Below are 22,305 nucleotides of genomic sequence, written 5' to 3' on the forward strand. Positions count from 1 at the left end.
TTCCTCTTCCTGATGTTCCTCCTCTACTTCTTCCTTGCTTTCTTCTTCTTCTTTTGCTTTACCACATCCCTGTTTAGTCATGATTACCTCTCTTTCCTCATCCCCTAAAGAAGCTTCTAACAAGGATACTTGTTTTTCTTCTTTCTTTCTCAATCTAGGACACTCGGGGCAAGAGTGACCTTTTTCATTACATTCATAGCAAGTGACCCCACTTTTATCTTGAGGCCTATCCTCATTCTTTGGTGCTCTAGGTTGTCGTGCATTAACCAAATGCACTTTCAAATCAGCAAACTCTGCCATCAATTGGGAGATATTATGATCTAACTCAGAGGACTTTGGTACTTGAGGAGTGCCCATTACCTCCATCTTAGAAGTTGAAGCTGTTGAAGACACAAAAGAGGATTCGATCTTTAGAGAAGCTTCTTTCTTGGTTGCAATGCGAAGTGCCTTCATGTATGTTGTTGGATCTTTACTCATTACTTTTGAGCGAAGATGAGGCTCCAAAGCCATAACAAATTTGCTCATCTTTAAGTGTTCCATCCCTACGAGACTTTGAGGGGCCGATGATGCAGATGCCAGAGGTCGCAAAGTTGCCCTTTCATACTTTGTCCATAAAGTTTTATATCAAATTGCCAATGTAGAGACCATCTCACCCTCTCCTCGATAGAACTGGTCCCACTACAACATCAAAGCATTTGGCAACTCCACTGCCCTAAATCTCTACTTCATTGTAGCCACCACTTGCTCCTAGTCCTCCTTGGTAGAGTCTGGCAAGGCCTCATGCCAACTCAAGGCTACACCTTCAAGAAAATCAGGAAAAATCTATGCCCGATCCTTCATGGACCATCTAGAAAGCCAGCATCCTCAAACAAAATCCCAAAGATAAGACTCTGGGCCTTCCCCTTGAATCCCTTGAAACACTAGAATCTTCATGATGATGAAACACAAAAGGGAAACATTAAGATTCAAATAATATCCCAAACAAGATCCCACAGAGCCTTAGTATACCAAGACCAACTTATTATGCATAACCACTTGTTGAAAACACTTCACAATGTGATCCTCAATAAAATCTTTAAAAATAAATAACCAACCAGCACCATGAAAACATTGTGTATACATGCATTCAAGAATCATCCTTCTCACAATTGGAACTGCACATAACAGCTTCAAGATATTGTAGTCTTCATCATTTGCATAGCAAAAGAAGTTGAAAACATTGAGAATCACCACTAGCATCACCTTCACAATCTTCTAGTTCTCTTAAACGGGCTGCAATCTCTTCTAACGGAGTTCTTCGAGGCATCTTCTTTATCACATCAGCAAACACATGCCTATACTAGGTATAATATGCAATCAAGTATACCTGAGACCATTTAGTAAGGTGCGATTAATCCAATACCAAACGTACCCGGTGTCTCCACCAAAAGATGTGACATGAAGTTGCGGGTAATAAACTTCATGCACCTCTTCACTTCCTGCTGCTTTCAAACTGAGTGATAGAGATAGTTATCACTAGGAAAGGGACATTAAAAAGAAGCTTTTATACCAAGAGACCACACCATACTTTCCTCCCTTAGATGAGAATGAATATGGTAACATCCCAAGTGATGTCGTACTCAAGCATAGGGAGAAGGAAAGGATCAACGAAGGCCATAATCTTAGTAAGTCGGTCTGCGCCAAAGAGAAGAGCGATACATTATTAAAAGAAGATCTTGCGGCTCAACATGACATGAACTGATATATATCAAGGAGTTTGAACGGGTTGATTGGGTCGGATGGGTAGGTTCCGAGGAAACATTGCACCTCCTTCATAGACACCTTTACACTTAGCTCAAAACACTCTCCAAACTGTCATAAGACATAGAGACCCATAACTTTCAGCTAAGACATGATATAAAATATTTGAACACATATCCAAATGCGCCTTGAAATGCGCTTTGCTCTGATATAAGTTTCATAAGAAACAGAGAAGCGGTCCGAAAGAAATGGGCAGTTTACTAGATGGGGGTAAAAACTGTTTGAAAAAGAAACAGTCACACATAGAGAGTCATAGATTTTTGGTTTGAAATCTAATACAATAATTGAAGATATAGAATGATGCTCCTTGAAGAGAGCTTTGTGTTGATATACGTTTCGTCCAAATCGAACCATCGAGCAAAAAGTTATGAGCAAAATACTGACAGGGGGTCAAACTCTCATGAAAAACACCTACCCCTTCTACTGGTGCCGACTTGGGAGAATACTACCTCCATGCTTAGACTTCATCAATGATCCAAGTCCCATAGAGGTTGCCTAGAAGGGAACGAAGAGCTCCCTTTGTGGCTTGGGAAATAGATAAACCATGTATGCGCAATGAGCGACTGAATAGACAACACTTTTGAGCACTTTGAAAGAGAAAGCAATGGAAAAAGGAAAGAGACACTCAAGAGAGAGAACCTGAAGTGACCTTCATTACCAATAGAGTGAGACTCCACTCCAATGCAACTCAAAATACTACAAACACAAGGGAGAAGAAGAGGTTTCATATGTACAAGAGGGAGCGGAAGCTCCAAGACTACTCATAGAGAGAATGAAATAGAGAGAGATGGACGCAAGAGTCTACATAGACAATATCTACAAGAGGGAGAGAGGGCTCATGGAAGAGGCTTAAGGAGACTAGAGCTACAGCAACATGAGGCCTAACGGTGGAAGAGATGTTGAACAAGGGAGAGGAGGGCTCCTTTTATAGAGATTTTGTCACCCTCCTTCACCCATTTACAATTGTTACCTATAGATTCCTTTCCCCATCAATCACATAAGCCCGTATGTCACCATCCATGTCCTTTTTGTCTACTCTTGCCATGTGTCCCATCAAAAGATGCTCAAGACTCTTAAAATATTGAGAAAGTCAAGAGTCTTCCCACATGGAGCCCATAAGGATCCTCTCTTTTCCATATGTCCACATCCTCCTTATTCCACATAGGAATTCCAGAAGGATTCCTCTTGACTCCACACTCCTCCACATACCTTCCACACGCTTGGCATGTGATCTCTCTTATATTATTGGAAGACATGGACATGAGCCCACCTCTTTATATGACTCACACTTCGTATTTTCTAAAAACCCCATAATATCCCATACACAAATAACTCACCCCATACCAAGGTATTTATCATTCATACACATGGTATTTACAATGATCCATTCCACTCATCCTCTCAATCCCATACAATATCTTAGGAAATAGAAATAAGTGAGAGCTACTAGGCTATCACTTGATACTCAACTCTTATCAAACATAGAAGAAAATAATACCAATGCCAAATAAAAAATATCAATTTTTGGCATCACAATACCGTGTTGGTCGCTAATGTATAAGTTGAAGCTGAAGCTAAGTGGGGTGAAAGGTACTTCAGAATCCATCGCACCTCTCACTTCACTTTAGGTGTGGCAGGTTCTTGTGTTACTATCCCCTTCTTAGGGGTAGGTTCATGTGTAACTATAGTGACTCATGCTATCAATTCTTTCAACATAATCACTTGGTACAGGGATGTTTCCTGGGGTCTGACTTTTGCTGTGTTGATCTACAAGGTTCCAATAGTAGGTTCTTGTGTTGCTACTTCATTTTTGGAGGCAAGTTCTTGTGTGACTATTGTAGTTTGTGCCATAGAGGATGCAAGATGGTGAGAGGTAGCAACTGGGGATGTGCGTGCCTTGGGCACCCATAAAAAGCTATTACCCTAATAGAATCCTTGGGCTTCCAATACATGCTTGGTTACCCCCTGTAATGGCACATTCGTCATCGTTGACCCTTTTTTGGTAGCATTTTCTTGACTTGTTCCTCCTTAGGCATACGTGTGTAGATTTCCTGGGTGCAACAAAAGAGTGGAGAGGTGGAAATTTATCATGTCTCTTTAGTAGCATGATATGGGCTGTGAAAGTTAAGACTATGTCCTTTGGGTTCCAGTACATGGGCTTGCTATTCTATGCACTTACTGCAACTCATGGCTTTTCAGCACTAGGATTTGGATTTTGTTGGTCCTTTTAAACTTGCCAAGTTTGCACAGAACAAGCATATCATTGTTGCCATTGACTATGCTACCAAGTGGGCAAAAGCTAAGACCCTCCAAGATAACTTGGATCGGAGTACTACTAAGTTCATCTTTGAAAATATTATATGGAGGTATGGATGCCCTTTGTTGAGAGACTACTCTCAACATCATGTGATTACATGTGCATAGCACTAACACGTATAGAGTGCTATAAAGGAAAGGGTTAGACGCCCTAACCCTAAATGGGTAAAGTGTATATATTCTACATTTTCAACGAAATCTAGTTTACAGTTAGTTATTTGTGGTGTGCTCTTTAGTTGTGCCCTCTCTCCTCATCTCCACTCTTCTCTTCTCCTCCTTTCATATTTTGTCATGGTATCAGAGCTCCCTTGCCTTCCGTTGAGGCATTGCGATTCATGAGAGCATGAGAGAGACTGAGAGATTGAGTGTTCTCTTCCGTTTTGAGAGAACTTCCACTTTCTTGAAAGAAGTTTTTGTCATTCCATTAGAGAGAGATTCTTCCATTGCAAAAGGAATTATGTCCATTCATTTGAGCAATTTCTGTCATTTGAGAGATAGAGACTTGTGAGATAGTCTTTCAAACCATTGAGAGATTTGGTTGAGAGAGCCTTCTTTCATGCTATTTGAGAAAGTAAGGTTTCCTTTTCAGATGTGTGAACTTTTGTGAGAGGCTAGGGAAATCTTATGTACCACAGCCTTGCTTGCAAAGAAAGGGAGTAAAAGGTTCACATCCACTAAGCCACCTCTACAATAGCCGCAACCATCCAAGAGCCCTTCTACTCCATCGACGGCTCCTCCTCCAACAAACTCAACAACTCAACCTCTCCGAGCAGTCGCCTTCTCAGCAACTTCAACAAGCAAGACATCCTACAAAGCAACGAGTAGTCCTCCAACAAGGAGTACCAAAATGACTTCAAGCTCCTTCTCTTGAGGCGCCTACATGATGCCTTCACCAAGCTCTGACTCGGCCGACTGCTCCACCTTCCATGAAACGCTTCTCCAGCGCATGCAAGCTTCCAATCTGCAACACCCTACAGCAACGACTACACACCTCTATACCATCTTGTTGTGCCTCCTACAGGCGAGGCTCCAAATCCACAAGTCAACTTAGGCAAGCTCTTCTACCCGGGCGGCTCCTCCATGACAAGACGCTCCAAGCCCGTCATCTATTCAAAATCAATAACCTTTGCAGATGACCTTTGCAAACGGCCTCTCATCAACGGGCTGTCTTCTCCAACACCGATCATTAGCAATGCATCTTGCACCAAAAATTGCCTGGCTCCATTCGTAAAGGTTCTAGATGAGAAGTTTGGAATCATCAAGGGTACCACAACAACCTCCTACATCGGTGATTAGCATCTCTTGGATGCTAGCCACAGGGATTTGAGGAGGGCCAGAGCAGCCACCCTCAACATCGTGCCAACATCCACAGGTGCATCCAAGGCTGTTGCCCTGGTGCTACCCAATCTCAAGGGCAAGCTCAACGGCATAGATCTGTGGGTGCCCACACCCAATGTGTCGGTGGTAGACCTTGTGGTGCAGGTGGAGAAGAAAACATTCGATGAGGAGGTAAATGCGGCATTCAGAGAGGCAGCCGGGAAGGATCACAAACCAGATGGCTCCTTCCATCAACGCTACGGGCTCCTTGTCGACTCTCCAAAAGCTCTGAGCTTAGCGGCTTGCAGAGAAGGCCAGTGGACAGCGACACCGCGTCATCATAACCAGCCTCCTCCATCGACACAACGTACAACTCTCCAACAATCGAAGCCTAATAACAGAATCTTTCTGGAGATTTTATGGAATCTCAGAAGATTTCGATGGCTAGCTCCATGACACGTGGCCTCGAAGTTATCCTCAAGTATTGATAGGGTTGGACAGCATAACCCTGGTCAGTTTAACCCGATCAGACTAACCTCAGCTAGGTCACCACAATGAAGTATGGTCTATTTGCTTCCACGTGGCATCCTATCTCCCACCTCATAATGCCTTGTCTGCCGTGTCACACACCTTCAACAACTGACACATACTAGACTAGATAAGCCACTCATACATGCCACATCAACACCCCTAGCCATCTGCCACATCATCAGATAAAGTCAAAGTGCCACATCATTAGTTGACCATTCAAACTACCACCTCATCATTACCACATGGCAGTCCCTTGTCACATACTATGACCCCTCTGCAATCACACTATGCACACTGCATGTGCACACAAGTGACACATCAGCACCCTTTTCCACTAGCACACCTCTTCACAGGCATGGCCACTGCGTGACCCCTGACTACTACCACATCATCATTTTTCACTCCTTTTGCCCCTTCACCTAGATCAAGCCGTATCTCTTGATTCAGGAAGAATTTGAGGGTATTCCAAAAAGGAAAATTGCTAGATTTTTTGTGCTCTATACACTCGTCACATCACACACACATTTTTGCACAAGTATCACTCACTTTTGAGCCTTGCTAACAAATCCACTTCCTACACGCACATTAGCCTCTACATCAATGCATCTGACCCAACACATGAAAAGAACCAAAGAAAAAGAAATTATTTGCTGTTCTTTTCTTCGATCGACGGTTGGTATGGATCTAGATCAGAGTAGACTAGATCCCCACCCACCATAGAGGAGATGATTTGAATTTCTCCAAGCTGCCAATCTAAGGCATGCCCAAAATTCCCAACTAGTGCCTACTTGGATTCAATCCCTACGCTCACATACGATTTCACATCATCACATTACCTGAAACCTGATGGTCATTAGTTCAGTGAGTAGACTTTAGAGTGTTCATAGGCATTGACCGATTGATCAATGGGCACATAGCACATGATTTGATTTCACACACACATGCCATCATTGTAAAGCCTATTTGGCTATTTCATGGCATTGTGCACTTTATTCTAGTCTTGTAAAGCCTCTTGGCTATTCTCGGCATCATTTTTTACAATCCTTGTAACAGATCGGATTATATATTGCAGTTCTACCTTCACCGACAATTCATATTTCAGTTGCTACAGTCAGTGTTTTGCATTTAATTCAGACAATGATTTCACAAACACTTTGAGTACATTTCTTGCACCATGTCTACGACTAGCAACCTCAATATGGAGGCATCTACTAAGCTAGACAACTCCAATTATGACACATGGAAATATCGAATGGAGACCTTTCTTGTACTTCAAGACAGATGGGAGTATGTCGATGGATCTACACCTAGACCATTGGATGATCTAGCCAGCAGTAGCTCTACTCCATCTATTGTCATAGCACTAGCAGAAGCGGGATCTACAACGGGATCTCTAGCTACACCAACAATTTCCACACCCATAGGAGATCTTGCCATTGACCGAGCATAGGCAGAATGGGACAAGAAAGACAAGTATGCATATCATCTGATCAAGAAAAATGTCCAAGATGTCATTGTAGGACAGCTCAACACCATCAAGACATCAAAAGAAGCATGGGATATGTTCAAATCTCTCTATGAGTCCAAGAACACTTCTAGGATTCTCACACTGAGAAACCAAATCAACCAGAGTTTTTGCAATAGCAATGAAACCGGTCATGCTTATGTACTAAGAATCAAAGATTACAACAATCAATTCACAGTAGCAGCAAGAGAGACCATGAATCCAGCAGAAATGGTTCAAGTCATCCTGAATGGACTAGGAGAGGGATACAAGAATCTAGTCCAGAGTATTGCCATCCAATGGCAAATTTTGACACTGGAAGAACTTCAGTCAGTACTTGGTGAATAACTAAGGATGCAAGCCATTCATGCACACAGAGGTCATTCCAATGATCAAGCATTCACAGCTTCAGATAGAAGCAAAGGTAGAGGCAGAGGCAGAGGTAGATCATTCTAGAGAAGTGGTCATCATCAGCAACAAAATCATCAGCAAAGTTAGAATCAGCGTCAGCATCATCCTCAGCAACATTAGAATCAACAAAAGAGGAAATCATTCCAGCCAAGGAAGATTCCAAGGATGAGGGAATGCATCCACCAACGTGTCAAACATCCAGTGCAACTACTATCATAAGTTTCGACACTATGAAAGAGATTGCCATAAGAAGCAGTACGACCAAGGCGGTCAATCCAGTAGCAATCGAGGATGAAATCATCGTGGTGGACATTCTAGTCACAATCATTATGCAAATGAACATGGGAATATATTTCTTGCAAATGAGGAAATGTAGAACATTGATACAGTGCATCTAGACACTGATTGCAATTCAAAAGAGGATTTTAATTATCAAGTCGACCAAGAAAATTAGGATCCTTGGTACATCGACAGAGATGCATCATCTCATATGATTAACATTAGGAATGGTTCACAGAAATAAAACCATTCGAAGGTCAAAAGAATGTTATCTAGACAGCAGATAATACACCAAATCTAGTTCAAGGGACATGCATTATCCCTATGAACAATCTCATTAGTATGAAAGGATTGGTGAAAGATGTACTCTATGTTTCAAAGCTCAACAAGAATCTATTGTTAGTAGGTCAAATGACGGAACACAACTACCGAGTCACCTTCGATGGAGATGAATGCACTATCAGAGACAAATCTAGAGGATTTCAACTAGTAGGAAAAGGAGTCAAGGAAGGATGCTTATTCAAAATGGTAGCCACAGTACTAGATTTGCATGCCATGTCTACTCATCCACAATAGATGCCACTATCCACAAAAAAGCACAAGAGATATGGTCATGTCAATTTCAAGAGCTTGATAGATGTCAAGAATCAAAATATGGCAATTGAGATTCCTAAGCTACAGTTTCTTAAAAAAGTTTGTGAAACATGCTGCTTTAGCAAACAAAAGCAAAAAAATTTCGGTAGAAGCACCTCTTGAGCAAGAGGTATTCTTGATTTGATACACACAGATGTATGGGGTTATTCCCAACTCACAGCATCAATGGTTCACTTTACTACTTGACTTTCATTGATGACTATAGCAGATATTGTTGGGTCTACTTTCTGAAAAAGAAATCTGAAGTATTTTCCAGATTTCAAGAATTCAAAGCCATGGTAGAAAACTAGACAGGCAGAAATATCAAAGTCATGAGATCAAAGAGGAGGTGAATACATGTCTTCAGCATTCATGAACTTTTGCAGAAGTCGTGGCATTTGAAGACAATTCACTTGTGCAGATACTCCTCAGTAGAATGCAAGAGCTAAACATTGCTAGAGCAATGCTTAATGAGAACCACCTTCCAAATCAGTATTGGACAAAAGCAATAGCCATTGCAAACTACTTGCTTAATTGGCTTTCGACCAAACCAATTCAAGGTATGAAACCTTATGAAGCATTCATTGGACACAAGCCACGCATTAGGCATCTCCACATATTTGGTTGCATAGCATATGCCCACATACATGATGACCATCGCAAGAAATTGAATGCGAAGTCATGCAAATGCATCATGGTTGGCTACAGTGAACAAAACAAAGCATATAAGTTATATGATCCCATCAACCACAAGATTGTTATCTCTAGAGATGTAATCTTTGATGAGGAATTAGAATGGAAAACCTTAAATACACAGGAGATAGACGCACTGATTAAATAGTCATCTATAGAAAAGATTGATGAAGAAGAGAAAGAATTGCCAGAAACACCTTTAGCAACCCAGACAGTCTACTAGGGAAAGCATACCTCCAGCAAGATTGATATATGCTCAGAAAGGCAAAGCAATTCAGGTTCAAACCACCAACTATGCTCTTATGACTACCATCATGGCTACAAAGGAGTCAATGTACTTCGAAGATGCGATAGACAAGCCAGAATGGCAAACTTCTATGACTGTAGAAGTGGATTCTTTGTACAAGAATAATACTTGGGAATTATGCAACCTTTCACCAAGAAAGAAGGCCAAAGCAAACAAATGGGTATACAAAGTGAAGTACAATCCATATGGAAGTATTCAAAGATATAAAGCCAAACTAGTTGCAAAAGGATTTGCACAGCAATATAGTCAAGACTATGATAAGACTTATGCTCCAATAGCAAAGATGGATTCCATATGGTTGTTGATATCATTAGTAGTGAAACTCAATAGATGGAATGTGTACCAGCTCAATGTCAAGAATGCATTTCTCAATGGTTACATAGACGAGGAAGTCTACATGCAACAACCAATAGGTTATGTTGAACCAGGAAAGGAGAATCAGGTTTGCCATCCCAAGAAATGTCTCTATGGCTTAAAGCAAGCACCCAGAAGTTGGTACAATACAATCAACAAGTATTTTGCTGATCTAGGATACATTAAGTCCAATGCAGATCATATCCTCTACTAAAAAGTTCAAGGGGAAGACATTACTATTGCACTTTTGTATGTAGATGATCTGATTGTGACCGAAAGAAAGGATAGCTTCATCAAGAAATTGAAACAAGACTTATCTACAGAGTTTGACATGAAAGATCTTGGACTTATGCACTATTTTCTTGGAATTGAGTTCTGGAGAGATTCAATCAGCACCTTCATGAGTCAACTGAAATATGTCAACAGTCTCCTAAAGAAGTTTCATATGGAAGATTGCAAGATTGCAGCCACTCCCATGAAACAAAGTTTGAAACTTACAAAAGATTAAGAAAAGCCTACAATCAATGACAAATACTACAGGCAGCTCATCGGATCTCTTATATATCTGACTATCACACGGCCATATATTTGTTATGCAGTAAGTTCATTAGCACAGTTTATGGCAAATCCAAAATAGTCGCACTGGAATGTAGCCAAAAGAGTCTTGAGATACATTAGAGGTACATGATAGTTTGGAATAGAATACAGAGGAAGTCATCCAAGGTTGCATGGATATTGTGATAGTGACTATGACAGAGATCATGAGACCCGGAGATCCACACAAGGATATGCATTTTTCCTTATTCAAGATACTATATCATGGTTGTCAAACAAACTGCCAACTATTTCTTTGTTTTTTACTCAAGTAGAATATAGATCACTCACTACAGGTGCATGTGAGGCTATATGGCTCAGAAGACTATTGTAAAAAATAGACTATTTCGATGAACCAAAGCCAACAACAATATTCTGTGATAATCAATCAGCTCAATCATTGGCCAAGAATCCAATATATCACTCCAGGACAAAGCACATTGATGCAGAGAGCACTTCATCAGAGAAAGAGTGTTACTTGGTGACATCACACTGCAACATTGTGATAGCAAAAATAATGTTGCAAACATCTTTACCAAACCACTTGGTAAAGAGCTTTTTGAGAAACACTGACAAGATCTTTGTTTGACGTAGAGAAAGGAAATTCCCATTAAAGGGGTGTGATGGAACGTAATGTTCAGTCCTTCTTCGATTCCCCAAAATCATCATCTTGAGGGAAGGCCTAATTCATGATGTTGATCTTGAGGGAAGGTGTTGAGAGACCACACTCAACATCATGTGATTACATGTGCATAGCACTACCACATGTAGAGTGCTATAAAGGAAAGGGTTAGATGCCCCAACTCTAACCCTAAATGGGTTTGTATATATTCTACATTTTCAACTAAATCGAGTGTACAGTTAGTCATTTGTGGTGTGCTCTCTAGCTATGCCCTTTCTCCTTATCTCCACTCTTCTCCTCTCCCCTCTGCATATTTTGTCACTCTTTGCAACTTTTCGTGATCATGGGACAAATTTTCCTTAATGATGTGATGCAGTCACTCAAAACAGAATTGAAAATCATGCATACAATCTCCAGTACTTACTACGCCCATGGTAATGGTGAAGCCAAGTCAACTAATAAGGCATTAAAACTCATTTTGATTTTAAAAAGTACAATCGGCTAAGGGTGAGTCGGACACAAAACTCCACTTTGCATTATGGGCTTATAGAATTGCCTACAAGGTGACTACCAATCTTACACCCTTTCAGATGGCCTTTGGCTTAGAAGTAGTTACTCCCTTAGAATTTGTTGTTCTGAGTCTTTGAATTGCTACCAAGCATCACCTAGGTGAGACCAAGGCAATTAAGGAGAGATTGCATCATCTAAGCCACCTGGATGAGTTACGTCTCCGAGCTTCTTGGTCATTATTAGGGTAATACAACACAGAAGGAAGGCCTGGCATAATAGACACATTGTGCCTATGAATTTGAAGAAGGGTGCCACTACCTCCATCTACTGAGCATGTGCAGAGGTCAAGGAGTTATAGTAGGTGTGTAGCATTGCCGTTGCTTGTACTGCTACTATTAGTTGTGTTTGGCTTTGGTGGAGGTTGGAGGTCACATCCCTCACTGCCTTCTCTTGAGCTTGGAGAGCTTGCTTCATGCGCACTTATTCTACCTCCTTCTCATCTATTTGTGCCCAAAGTGCCTTAACCTCTATGGCAATTTCTTGAAATTGGTCTTCGACTTCTATTGCAGTCTCTGTCTGTCCAATTCTCTTGCATATTCTTCCTTGGCCAAGTTGGTGAATAGTTCGGGCATTTGGATCATTTGGCTAGCTTGATGTTGGAGAATGATAGAATGTGATGAGGACTAGCGATACTACTAATACAAGTGGTGCCCATGTAGCCATCTTGATGATTCTGTAGTACTTGTGGGGTTTTTCCAATTGTATTTTACTGACAATGGTGGAGAGTATCTCTCTCATGACTTTCAGCATTTTTGTGATACACGTGGGATTAAGAGGGAGCTCACATCCCCTCGTACTCCAGAGCAAAATCCAGTTGCAGAAAAGATGAACCGTACCATTCAAGAAAGGTTGCAATGCATGCTTTCCAATGCAAGTCTTTCTGGTGGTTTTTGGGCTGAGGCAATGAAGACTGCAGTGCATGTGATCAATAGATCACCTAGTAAGAGTTTGGATGGTGGTATTCCTGAAGAGGCATGGAGTGGCAAGAATCCCTCTTACTCTCATTTGCATATATTTGGGTGTGAGGCATATGCACATGTGCCAAAAGAGCTTCGAAAGAAGCTAGATCCTAAGTCTAGGAAATGCATCTTTCTGGGTTATGGTGAAAGTGGAGAGATGGGCTATCGTCTCTGGGATCCAGAAGCAAAGAAGATCATATGCAGCCATGATGTAGTCTTCTTGGGTACAATAGTCATATTGTTGATCTGGCACTAGCTCCCCTTGTGGCTCATGGACTGGCATGGCGGCGGTGTTGGTGCTAATGTAGCTTCAGGCTCTGGTGCCAATCTTGCCTCATGCCCTTGTTGCTACTATTGTTGGAGATATATTGGTTGTAGTTGTTCACCGAGTTGTAGCATCTCGTGGGGCGATTCCTCAATTCTGACCTCCAGAATAGGCATTTCTTCTCAGGTATCTGCATTTTCCAATGTGACAGTAGGGGAAGTTGGTGATGGCTCCCATACTAGTGAGGAGAATTTCCAACTTCTCAATTGGTTTTGGTGACTAGGGCAGAGTCATTTCTTGTTCCTATAGCTCTTTTTTTATGATTATAGCCAATAAGTGTGGAATTTTAGATTTTTGGCCTGATGAACCATCTAGTTTTTTTGTGAAGAAGATGATAGAGTGCTGGATCCAGTCTTGGTTTAGTTTCCTACTGAGCAAAACAAATTTTCAGAGTGGAAGGGATTGATTCTTACTGCACTTAACCCCCAGGATTGTGGCTAGGAATTGTGCTGCTTCCTTGAGGTGAGGGTTAAGGATGGTGTGAAGTAATATGCCGTCCCCATGGAATAATATGCCCTTGGTGAGGAGAGGCTATACTTCAAGAAATTTAGCATCGGCAGGCTGTGTAGGGTATTTGGCACCTTGTGTTGGGAGTGGGAAAGCCCTTTGAATGACTGTACTATCAAGGATAATGCTGAGTGGGCTCTGATGTACAGTGATGGTGCCGTACTTGCCAACCTGTGCATTGCTGGAGTGGTAAGAATGGAGAAAGTCCCTAATGTATGTGGTCATTGTAGGACTTTCCTCCAAGGATTTTAGGCTCTCATACAAACTACCCAGACCCCTTTTCTCTAAGTAAGATGTTTTCTTGGAAAGAGCATAAGTCGATGTAGGTGGCCACACAAGTTCCAATGACTGGGCCCTGTCAATGGTTGTGTAGGCCGGTGGTGACTGGGGTGGCATTTTTTCTTCTTGGTCATGCACTGAATCCTCTTCAGAGTTATCGCTCTGGACCACAAGTGCCTATGGTCACCATGGTTGAGAGGATGTAGATGGCTGTGAACTCTAAAGGGGGTCTCGTGGTTGAGGCGGTGGGCTCTTTTTGCGCATCCTCTTTAGTGATGGCATTTTTTCTGAACTTCCATCCATGCCGGCATGTGGTGTACCATGGATCATTAGATTAGTTGGCATATAGGTATGACGTTTGTGTGTGTTTGTGAGAGATATTATTTTTATACATGCTTTGAGAGTATGGAATGAAAGTGTGTGGCACAATTATTCATGCAATCATCTATGTGTCTAAGTGAAAGTGTGTGAATGCACGTGATCTACTGGCTAGGTAGGGATTAACTATGTGCTTTTTGTTGTCGCTGGGATTTCATAGGGTAGCTAGAACTCAGGCATCACTTCTAATCCCTAGGTTGGAATCGAATGATGCTACCTATATGTGCGAAGACGCACATATGCAAGTGAATGCTCATGATAAAATCTAATCCTAACTAAGGAAGACTTGGGTTTCCCAAATCTTCATTTTTGTTGGGGATGGCTTGCGTGTTGAAGTAGTAGCAGTTCAGTTGGCTCGTGTTTATTGTTGTGTTGAATTGGACTCCATCCAATGTTTCTAGCAGCACAGCTCTGATGGGATTCATCTTTCTTACTTGGTAGGGCTCTTGACCTAGATACTTCAGTTTCCCCTTGTGTACTTTGGCATTGTATAACAAGACCAAGTCACCTTTCTTGATGTATTTAGATTTAATCTTTCTATCAAACCATGCCTTTCTTCTGCATTTTTCTATTGTCATGGCATGGTAGGTGACTAGTCTTATCTCTATATGCTTCTCTAACTGATAGAGTCTTTCTTTCAAGGATTCATGATCTTCCATGTGTTCCTGTACTGCTATGCGTAGGCTTGCTATTACAAATTCTAGCAGGACCACAACTTCAAGGCTGTACACCAATTGAAAAGGTGTGTTCCCTGTATTGACCTTGAGTGTGGTTCGGTATGCCCATAAGGCTGCATTCAGTTTTTCAGCCCAATCTAAGCATTGTGGTTCTACTACCTTGGTGAGGATAATGCTTAATATTTTGTTGGTAAATTAGGCCTGTCCATTCCCTTGGGGGTAGTAGGGTGTGCTTTTTCTATGGATTACCATCAAGCTAGACAAGACCTCTTAGATTACCTCATTGACAAAATGTGTGCCTCTATCTGACACATTTTCAATGGGGCATCTGAATCGGGTGATCACAAACTCGTATAAGAATATTGTTGTGCTTCTAGCATCTGCCTTTCTGACTACTTTAGCTTTAGTCCATTTTGTAAAGTAATTAGCGGCCACAATGCTGTAGCGTGCATGTGTTCCCTTTGGTGCTGGATGGATGGGACCCACATAGTCAATCCCCCATTTTTGAAATGGTTTTTGTGCAACAACTATTGTTAGGGAATTGAAGTCTTTGTGTTGTGAATTAGTAGTCCGTTGGCATACATCACATCCTTTTACATGTCCCATAAAGACCTGTACACCTTTGGAATTTGTAGGAGGAGGCAATTCCATGATGATTTTGATTTTGTCCATGCCAGTTGCAATCTGATGTTGAGAAATGATGTGTCCCAAAACAATTCTGTGGGTGACCATGAACTGGCATTTTGTTGGATTTAGGGAGATGCCATACTCCCTGCATTTTATTAGTACTGATTCAAGACATTTGAAATGGTCTTTTTTGTTTTAGTGGATGCACAAATCATTCAAGAACACCTGTAAAAACTTATTCAAAAATGACTTGAAAGCTGTGAACATGACTCGCTGGAATGTGACCAGGGCATTGCAAAGGCTGAATGGCATGACTCTATGCACAAAAATACCCCATTCTGTAGCAAATGGTGTTTTTTATTAGTCTTTAGGAGCAATTTGCACTTGGTTATAGCCACTGAAGCCATCCAAGAAGCTATATATTTCGGAACCTACCACCTTTTCCAACATTGTTTCTGTTAAGGGTAAGGGATAGTGATCCCTGATTGTGGCGGCATTCACATTCTTTAAGTTTACGCATATTCTGAGCTTCTTGTTGCATTTAGGCACAATGAGGATGGGTGAAACCCAATCAGTGTGCTCCTAATGAAAACTAGTTTTTCTTCCTCCCCTTCAAGGGTGAGGTTTATTGTGCGAGTTTTTGCCGGTCCCTCATAGATTGGAGTTTCTTCAATGCTATCAATTTATTGAACTTTAGATTCTCTTAGTGGGCTTGGCATTGCTATGGGGACACTACCACTCATCTAATTCTTGAAGTACTTCGGCACTTCTTGAAGATCGGCCTCTAATGGCATTGAACTAGCCTGACATGTGCCATGTGTACTAGGTGGCATACTTTCATTTACCATTTTGTTAGGCTCTTTTTAACTTTCTTTTTGTGAAGTCTCTTGATCAAGCTTCATCCGCACATGTGGTTTATACTTTCGAAACTTCTTACGTTGGGAACTGTGGGGTAACTTTTCCACTAGTAAGGTGTTCCCATGTAAGGGTTCATTTGTTGTGCATATTCCTTCGAGTCCCTCAAGGGACCATTCAAGAGGTGGTGGTTCTGATTTTGACGGAGCTGACTTTTCAAGATACAATTCAATGATCCTTGTTTGGACTTGTTTGAATTCATTGAAGTGTTTGGCTTTGGCTTTTCTGTGCGATTTCCTCCAGCTTTCTTGCAGGATCTTCTGCTATTATTTAACTTTGGAGGTTCAATTTTTGGAAGCTCGACTACCATTAGGGCATGCAAAATGGCTAAGTCATTGTCATAGACTTGATCTTCAATTTTAGCATTCTCAGCCTCAGTTTCAAACTCCCAAGGAAAATCTGAGTCATCATTGGTATGGGTACCTTCTTCAGGTTCATTATCCCACTCAGCCATAAAGAATGGCACCTGTAGATCAATTCACTCTTTATGTGTGAGTGGAGGATCTACCTGTAGCACCTTAGCACCTATCTACGAGAAGATGCGGTCTAATGAATGGTAGTTGTCAATGGTTGCCAATGTTTGTATCCAGTTATTGACATTGCTTTGTGAATCACCCACTATGGCATGCTATTGCAGGGGAGTTGATTTGCTTGAGATCGCCGTTGAAGATGTGTCATCCAATGCTTTAGGCACAATTGGTTTTATAGCTCCTGTCCCCACATTCACCCTAACTACAGTGTCACAAATTTGGATTGTGAGTCTATCAGTTCCCAAGTCATGGAGGACTGATACTTCCTGTAACCAAGGACGTCCTAGTAGGATTTGATAGGATTTTTTGGGGAGATACAAGATTGTGAATTAAAGGAAAAAGCAGACTCCTACGACCTTTGTTGACACACCATTCACTATTCCCACGGGTTTAGCCCGTGAATCATCGGCAAGGTGTATGTTGAAATTAGCCTTTTGCATTGGTGCGAGACCCCATTCATTGTAGAACTCCTTTGATAGGACATTTACACCTGCTCCACCATCCACTATGGCTTGGAATTCATGAGGATTACCAAAAAGCGAGTGAGAAAAAGTGAGCGAACCAAAAAAAGCGAGCAAGAAAAAGTGAGCGAGCCAAACAAAACAATAATAGATTGACAAATCCTTATTTTAGCAACTGTCTAAGTTCTTAAAAGTCCATGAGAGAGTTGGAAGGATTACAAAAAATTGAATGAGTAAAAGTGAGCGAAGATAGGGTGCGTCTTTACTAATGATGCCTTGGCAATGACATAGGCATCATCAAGTTCTCTCTCTCCACCAACATAAATGAGATCACCGATGAAATCTTCCATACAAGTCAAAAGTTTCATAGGAATTCTTGAATGGAATAGTCCACATTACATGCATGTGTAAATGCTTGGTTTTTGAAACTCTATTCACTCTTGGAACAAAACCCATGTTTTTTTGTTTGCAAAAAAACCCTCCCTAATGAATCACTCTTACATCCCACCAATCCAACAAAATCTAAAGAGTAAGTACATCCCTTTCTTTAAAATTAAATAAATTGTAAAACAAATCAATCTTTGCTTATAGAAATCAATGGTAGAAGCCAAAATAGATAGCATATTGACATGGTCCCTATTAGGTAAACTTTCCTCTAGATTTGATGCAAGAAATCGGCTAATTGTTTATTAAATTCATATTTTGACGCATGAAGTTTTACTAAATGGTGCAAAAGGTCATGATAATCATCTAAATCATGCCTTGCCATTCGTTTTGATATGTAACATGTGACCCCATTTGGATTCGTAAATCAAAAGATACATGAAATTATCACCTTTTAGGCCAAAAGAGGGAGTGCGTTAACGTGCTGCCTATTTTGGCCCAAAAGATGAGAATTTAGGCATCCTAAATTCTTATCTTTTGGGCCAAAATACACAGCGCAGATGCCTAAATTCTTATCTTTTGGGCCAAAACAGGCAACGCATTAACACGCTCCCTCTTTTGGCCCAAAAGGTGATAATTTCGACGTCGTGTATCTTTTGATTTACGAATCCAAATGGGGTTATGTTACATATCAAAACGAATGGCAAGGCATGATTTAGATGATTATCATGACCTTTTTCACCATTTAGTAAAACTTCATGCATCAAAATGTGAATTTGATGGAATTTTTGCTTGTTTCTTGCATTAGAGTTAGAGCAAGGCTGCTCATAATAACATGTTATGATCATGTTCGATGTTGAAGTTTTATTGAATGATGCACTTAAACTATACACTACTTGTTGGTAGCCAAAGCATTTCCATGCAAGCTAATCTCATGATGATAATAAATAACACTATCACTAATGTAGACTTACAAGCATATGTTATAATCATCTTCAAAATTATGGTGATACTATAAAGCTTATTAACGATCACTACATACATACAGTGAGGTTATGTTTTTCTTAGGTGATGCACTGAATCAACTATATAGTACTTGTTGTTTCTATTTAAGCTCATCTTAGTGAATATAGAGCACTATTACTAATGTGCACTTGCAATATTATGTTATAATCATGTTCAATGTTGAGGAAGCACTATAAATATTTATTAATGATGAGCACATACATACAGTGAGATTATGTGTTGGTAACCCAACCATTTCTACTTTGCTCACTTTTTCTCGCTCACTTATTTGGTCCTACTCGCTCGACATCCCTCGCTTGATTGACTGCCTTACACAGTGATGTTGCATATGCCATCTCTCTCACCCATCCATATAGGGATATCTTTGATATCATGCATACGTGGAGAGGGAATTTTGAGTTCAATCCAGCCTTTGAAACTCTCCCAGAGATTGGGACAATTCCATTGGAGGATTCCGATGGGAATTGAAACACGGCAACTCAGGATACTAGAGAGTGCAGCTCCTTCAAGTTGACATGGCGATACATTATGTTATGGAGTCTGTTGTTGGAATAAAGGCTCGAGTACAATATCAATACTTTGTGGGCCAAGTCATGGATTGGATCTTGAGCTTGTTTCTCAACCTCAAATTGAGCTTGTTCCTTTTGTACTCATTGTTGAAGTGCCTAAAAATGAGCCTTCTCCACCTCTGCATTTGGGTATGGAGCTTCTTTTAATTGAGGCTTAGGAGTTGATGTGGATGAGCTCAGTTGCTCATTGCTTGGCGGAGGTGGAGGCACTTGTGCTTTCTATTTAAGAAGACATTTTGCTTGGATTAGAATGTAAGGGTCCTTGGTGTCCTCTTTCTGTTGGCGTGCAATTACATTCACAGGTTGTGGTATTATGCTTGCTAGCCAGACTTTGATGGTCCACCCCAATGATGCCGATTGGGATGTTAGGCTTAACCTCTCTTTGTTGTGGGACCTTATTTTTCATGGGACAATCCATACAGGCATGTCTTATGCCACAATCTCTGCAGAGTGGTTGGAAAGTAGCTGGGCTACCATGATGAGGGCACTCTGCGATCTAGTGATTTTTTCTAGAACCGTAGCACTTGATTGGTGCTTGATATGTATTGGGTCGAACTTGATTTGTGTAGATTGGTATTAGACCCTCTACACCTTCTACATAGTACACTGGGTACTTTGCTTCATACTCGAATGACGAGTCTACTTCTTCGGCTTGTAGTTGTTGTATTGAATTGCCTGAGGAGCTGGATTTGGCACTCTTGGATATGGTCATGGATTTGGATTCCTAAGTAATTGTGGGACTTGTGTCCAAATGGGAACAGGATTTAGCCTCGGAGCTGGGGGTGCTTGTGCAATGCCAGTTGCCTGTAGACTGGCATGGGTGCCGGTTGGTATTGTTGAGGTCGAGGCGGGTTGTTGCGCATGTTTAAGGTGCAATTGTTTTCATCATGGCCATCGACGATGCAGATATGGCATCACAATCTTGGCAGTGGATTTGCTTGTGCAACGATACTGGCTCTTAGGACGAAGCACTCATTTGCTATATGATTGGCCATGCAATGTGGGCATTCTTGCTGTGGATAAGTCTGAGGTGGCGGTTGAGACAAGTGAAGCTTTTGTTCCATGGCCTGCAGCATGTCTTCTTTTAGCTTCATGGTCATGGCCTCTAGGAGATCCTCATTAGACTTTTCGGCAGTGGACTTGGATTTGACCTTTTTAGAGCACTTATCCCATGCACTGGATCTTCCATCATCACTGCTAGTGTCAGAGTCCATCATGCCATCATTGATGTTAATTGCTATCGCATGAGCAGCACTAAACGTTTCATAGCTGCTAATCTTTTTCATATCCTTTTCTTCCTTAGTCCTGCAATGAACCAGGCCGTGAGGTACTATAAATCCGGGCATGGGTCACATTTGGCAATTAATATTTTCGTCTTGCCCAGATACATGCGTATACCTTCTCAATGGCCTTGTTCGATCTTGCTTAGTTGGAGAGCGAGATCATCTTGTAGTCTCTCCATTTGAAAGCTCCTTTTGAATTCTATTTGAAGCAAGTTCCATGTGACTCACTCTTCCACTAGGAGGTCTAGGTACCATTTAGACGCTTCATCGGTTAAGTCCATGGGAAACCAGGCCACCTTGGTTTCATTGGATTGATCTCCACCCACTCGTCATGTGGCATCAAAATGCTAGAGGCCTTGATTGTTATTATTTCTACGATTAAAGAAATCGTTATCCTCCTCATCGAGGTCAATATCCCCATCATCATTGCGACGGCATCCATCCATGTTGTGGCGTGGAGGAGTCAAAGGGATTCCTTGAATTTTAGGGGGGGAATTAGGGTAGTTGGATTGTCAGAGGCGGTGGTTGTAGCAGAGTTGTATGCAAATTTGGCAAGCGTTGGATTCAGAGGCATTGGTCGGAGCATAGCTACATGCAGATTGGGCAGGAGTTGCAAAGGGTGTCTCTACCGCAAGTGTGGGTGTTGATGTATTTGTGTTAGTGGGGTTATCGATGTGTTAGTGTTATAGGGACCGTCATGTTAATAATGTGCCTAGGATTTTCCCATATGTGTAGGGAAATGTGCAAGTGTGGACGGATCGTCAATCAGAGGTCACGACATAAAGATATGAGCGAATTAGTGTTAAATGACTCCCACATAGGGGTGCGAATGAGTGAGTGCCAGGGATGCTGAAATGGTGTGCAATGGGCTGGAAAAATGCCCCACAGCATGGTGTTTTGGTGTGTGAAATTTTGGCTCAAACGGGGTCGAGTTTGAGTCCCAAACGAGTGCGATACGAAGTGTTGAAGTAGGGGTAAAATTGGCCTTTTTTGTTTGGGGGGTTCCTTGTTCTTAAGGTTAGTGTGAATGAACTTTAAGTCCAACTGAGGGGTTTGAACTAGGTTAATTCTAGTTAGTCTAACTAGCCAATTAGCCCAACTATCCAGTTACTTTAATTAGATAGTTACTCTGGTTAACCTAACTACTTCCACTAACTAGAAAAATGATTTTTACACAAAGTTTTGTCACTCTTACGTGTTTTATATACTTATAAACACTTTGTAAAAAATGCTAGCTCCTTGAAATCAATTTTATTTTTTGGCATGTTAGATAAAGTTTCAAATCTGAGTACTGTCTGGGTGAAAGATTGTGTTACCATACATTTGTGAGTATTTTGTAATCACATCTACTAGTTTTTTGTGCTCCTTATATTTTTAGATAATAGTCCTATGAGTCTACCTTAATCTTAAGAAGGAAATCACCAAAAAACACATTTACAAGTTGTAATTTTTCT

Source organism: Dipteris shenzhenensis, chromosome 26 (assembly GCF_047967505.1).
Source record: "Dipteris shenzhenensis isolate YYH24624 ecotype China chromosome 26, Dip_SZ_1.0, whole genome shotgun sequence".
NCBI classification, from domain to species: Eukaryota; Viridiplantae; Streptophyta; class Polypodiopsida; order Gleicheniales; family Dipteridaceae; genus Dipteris; species Dipteris shenzhenensis.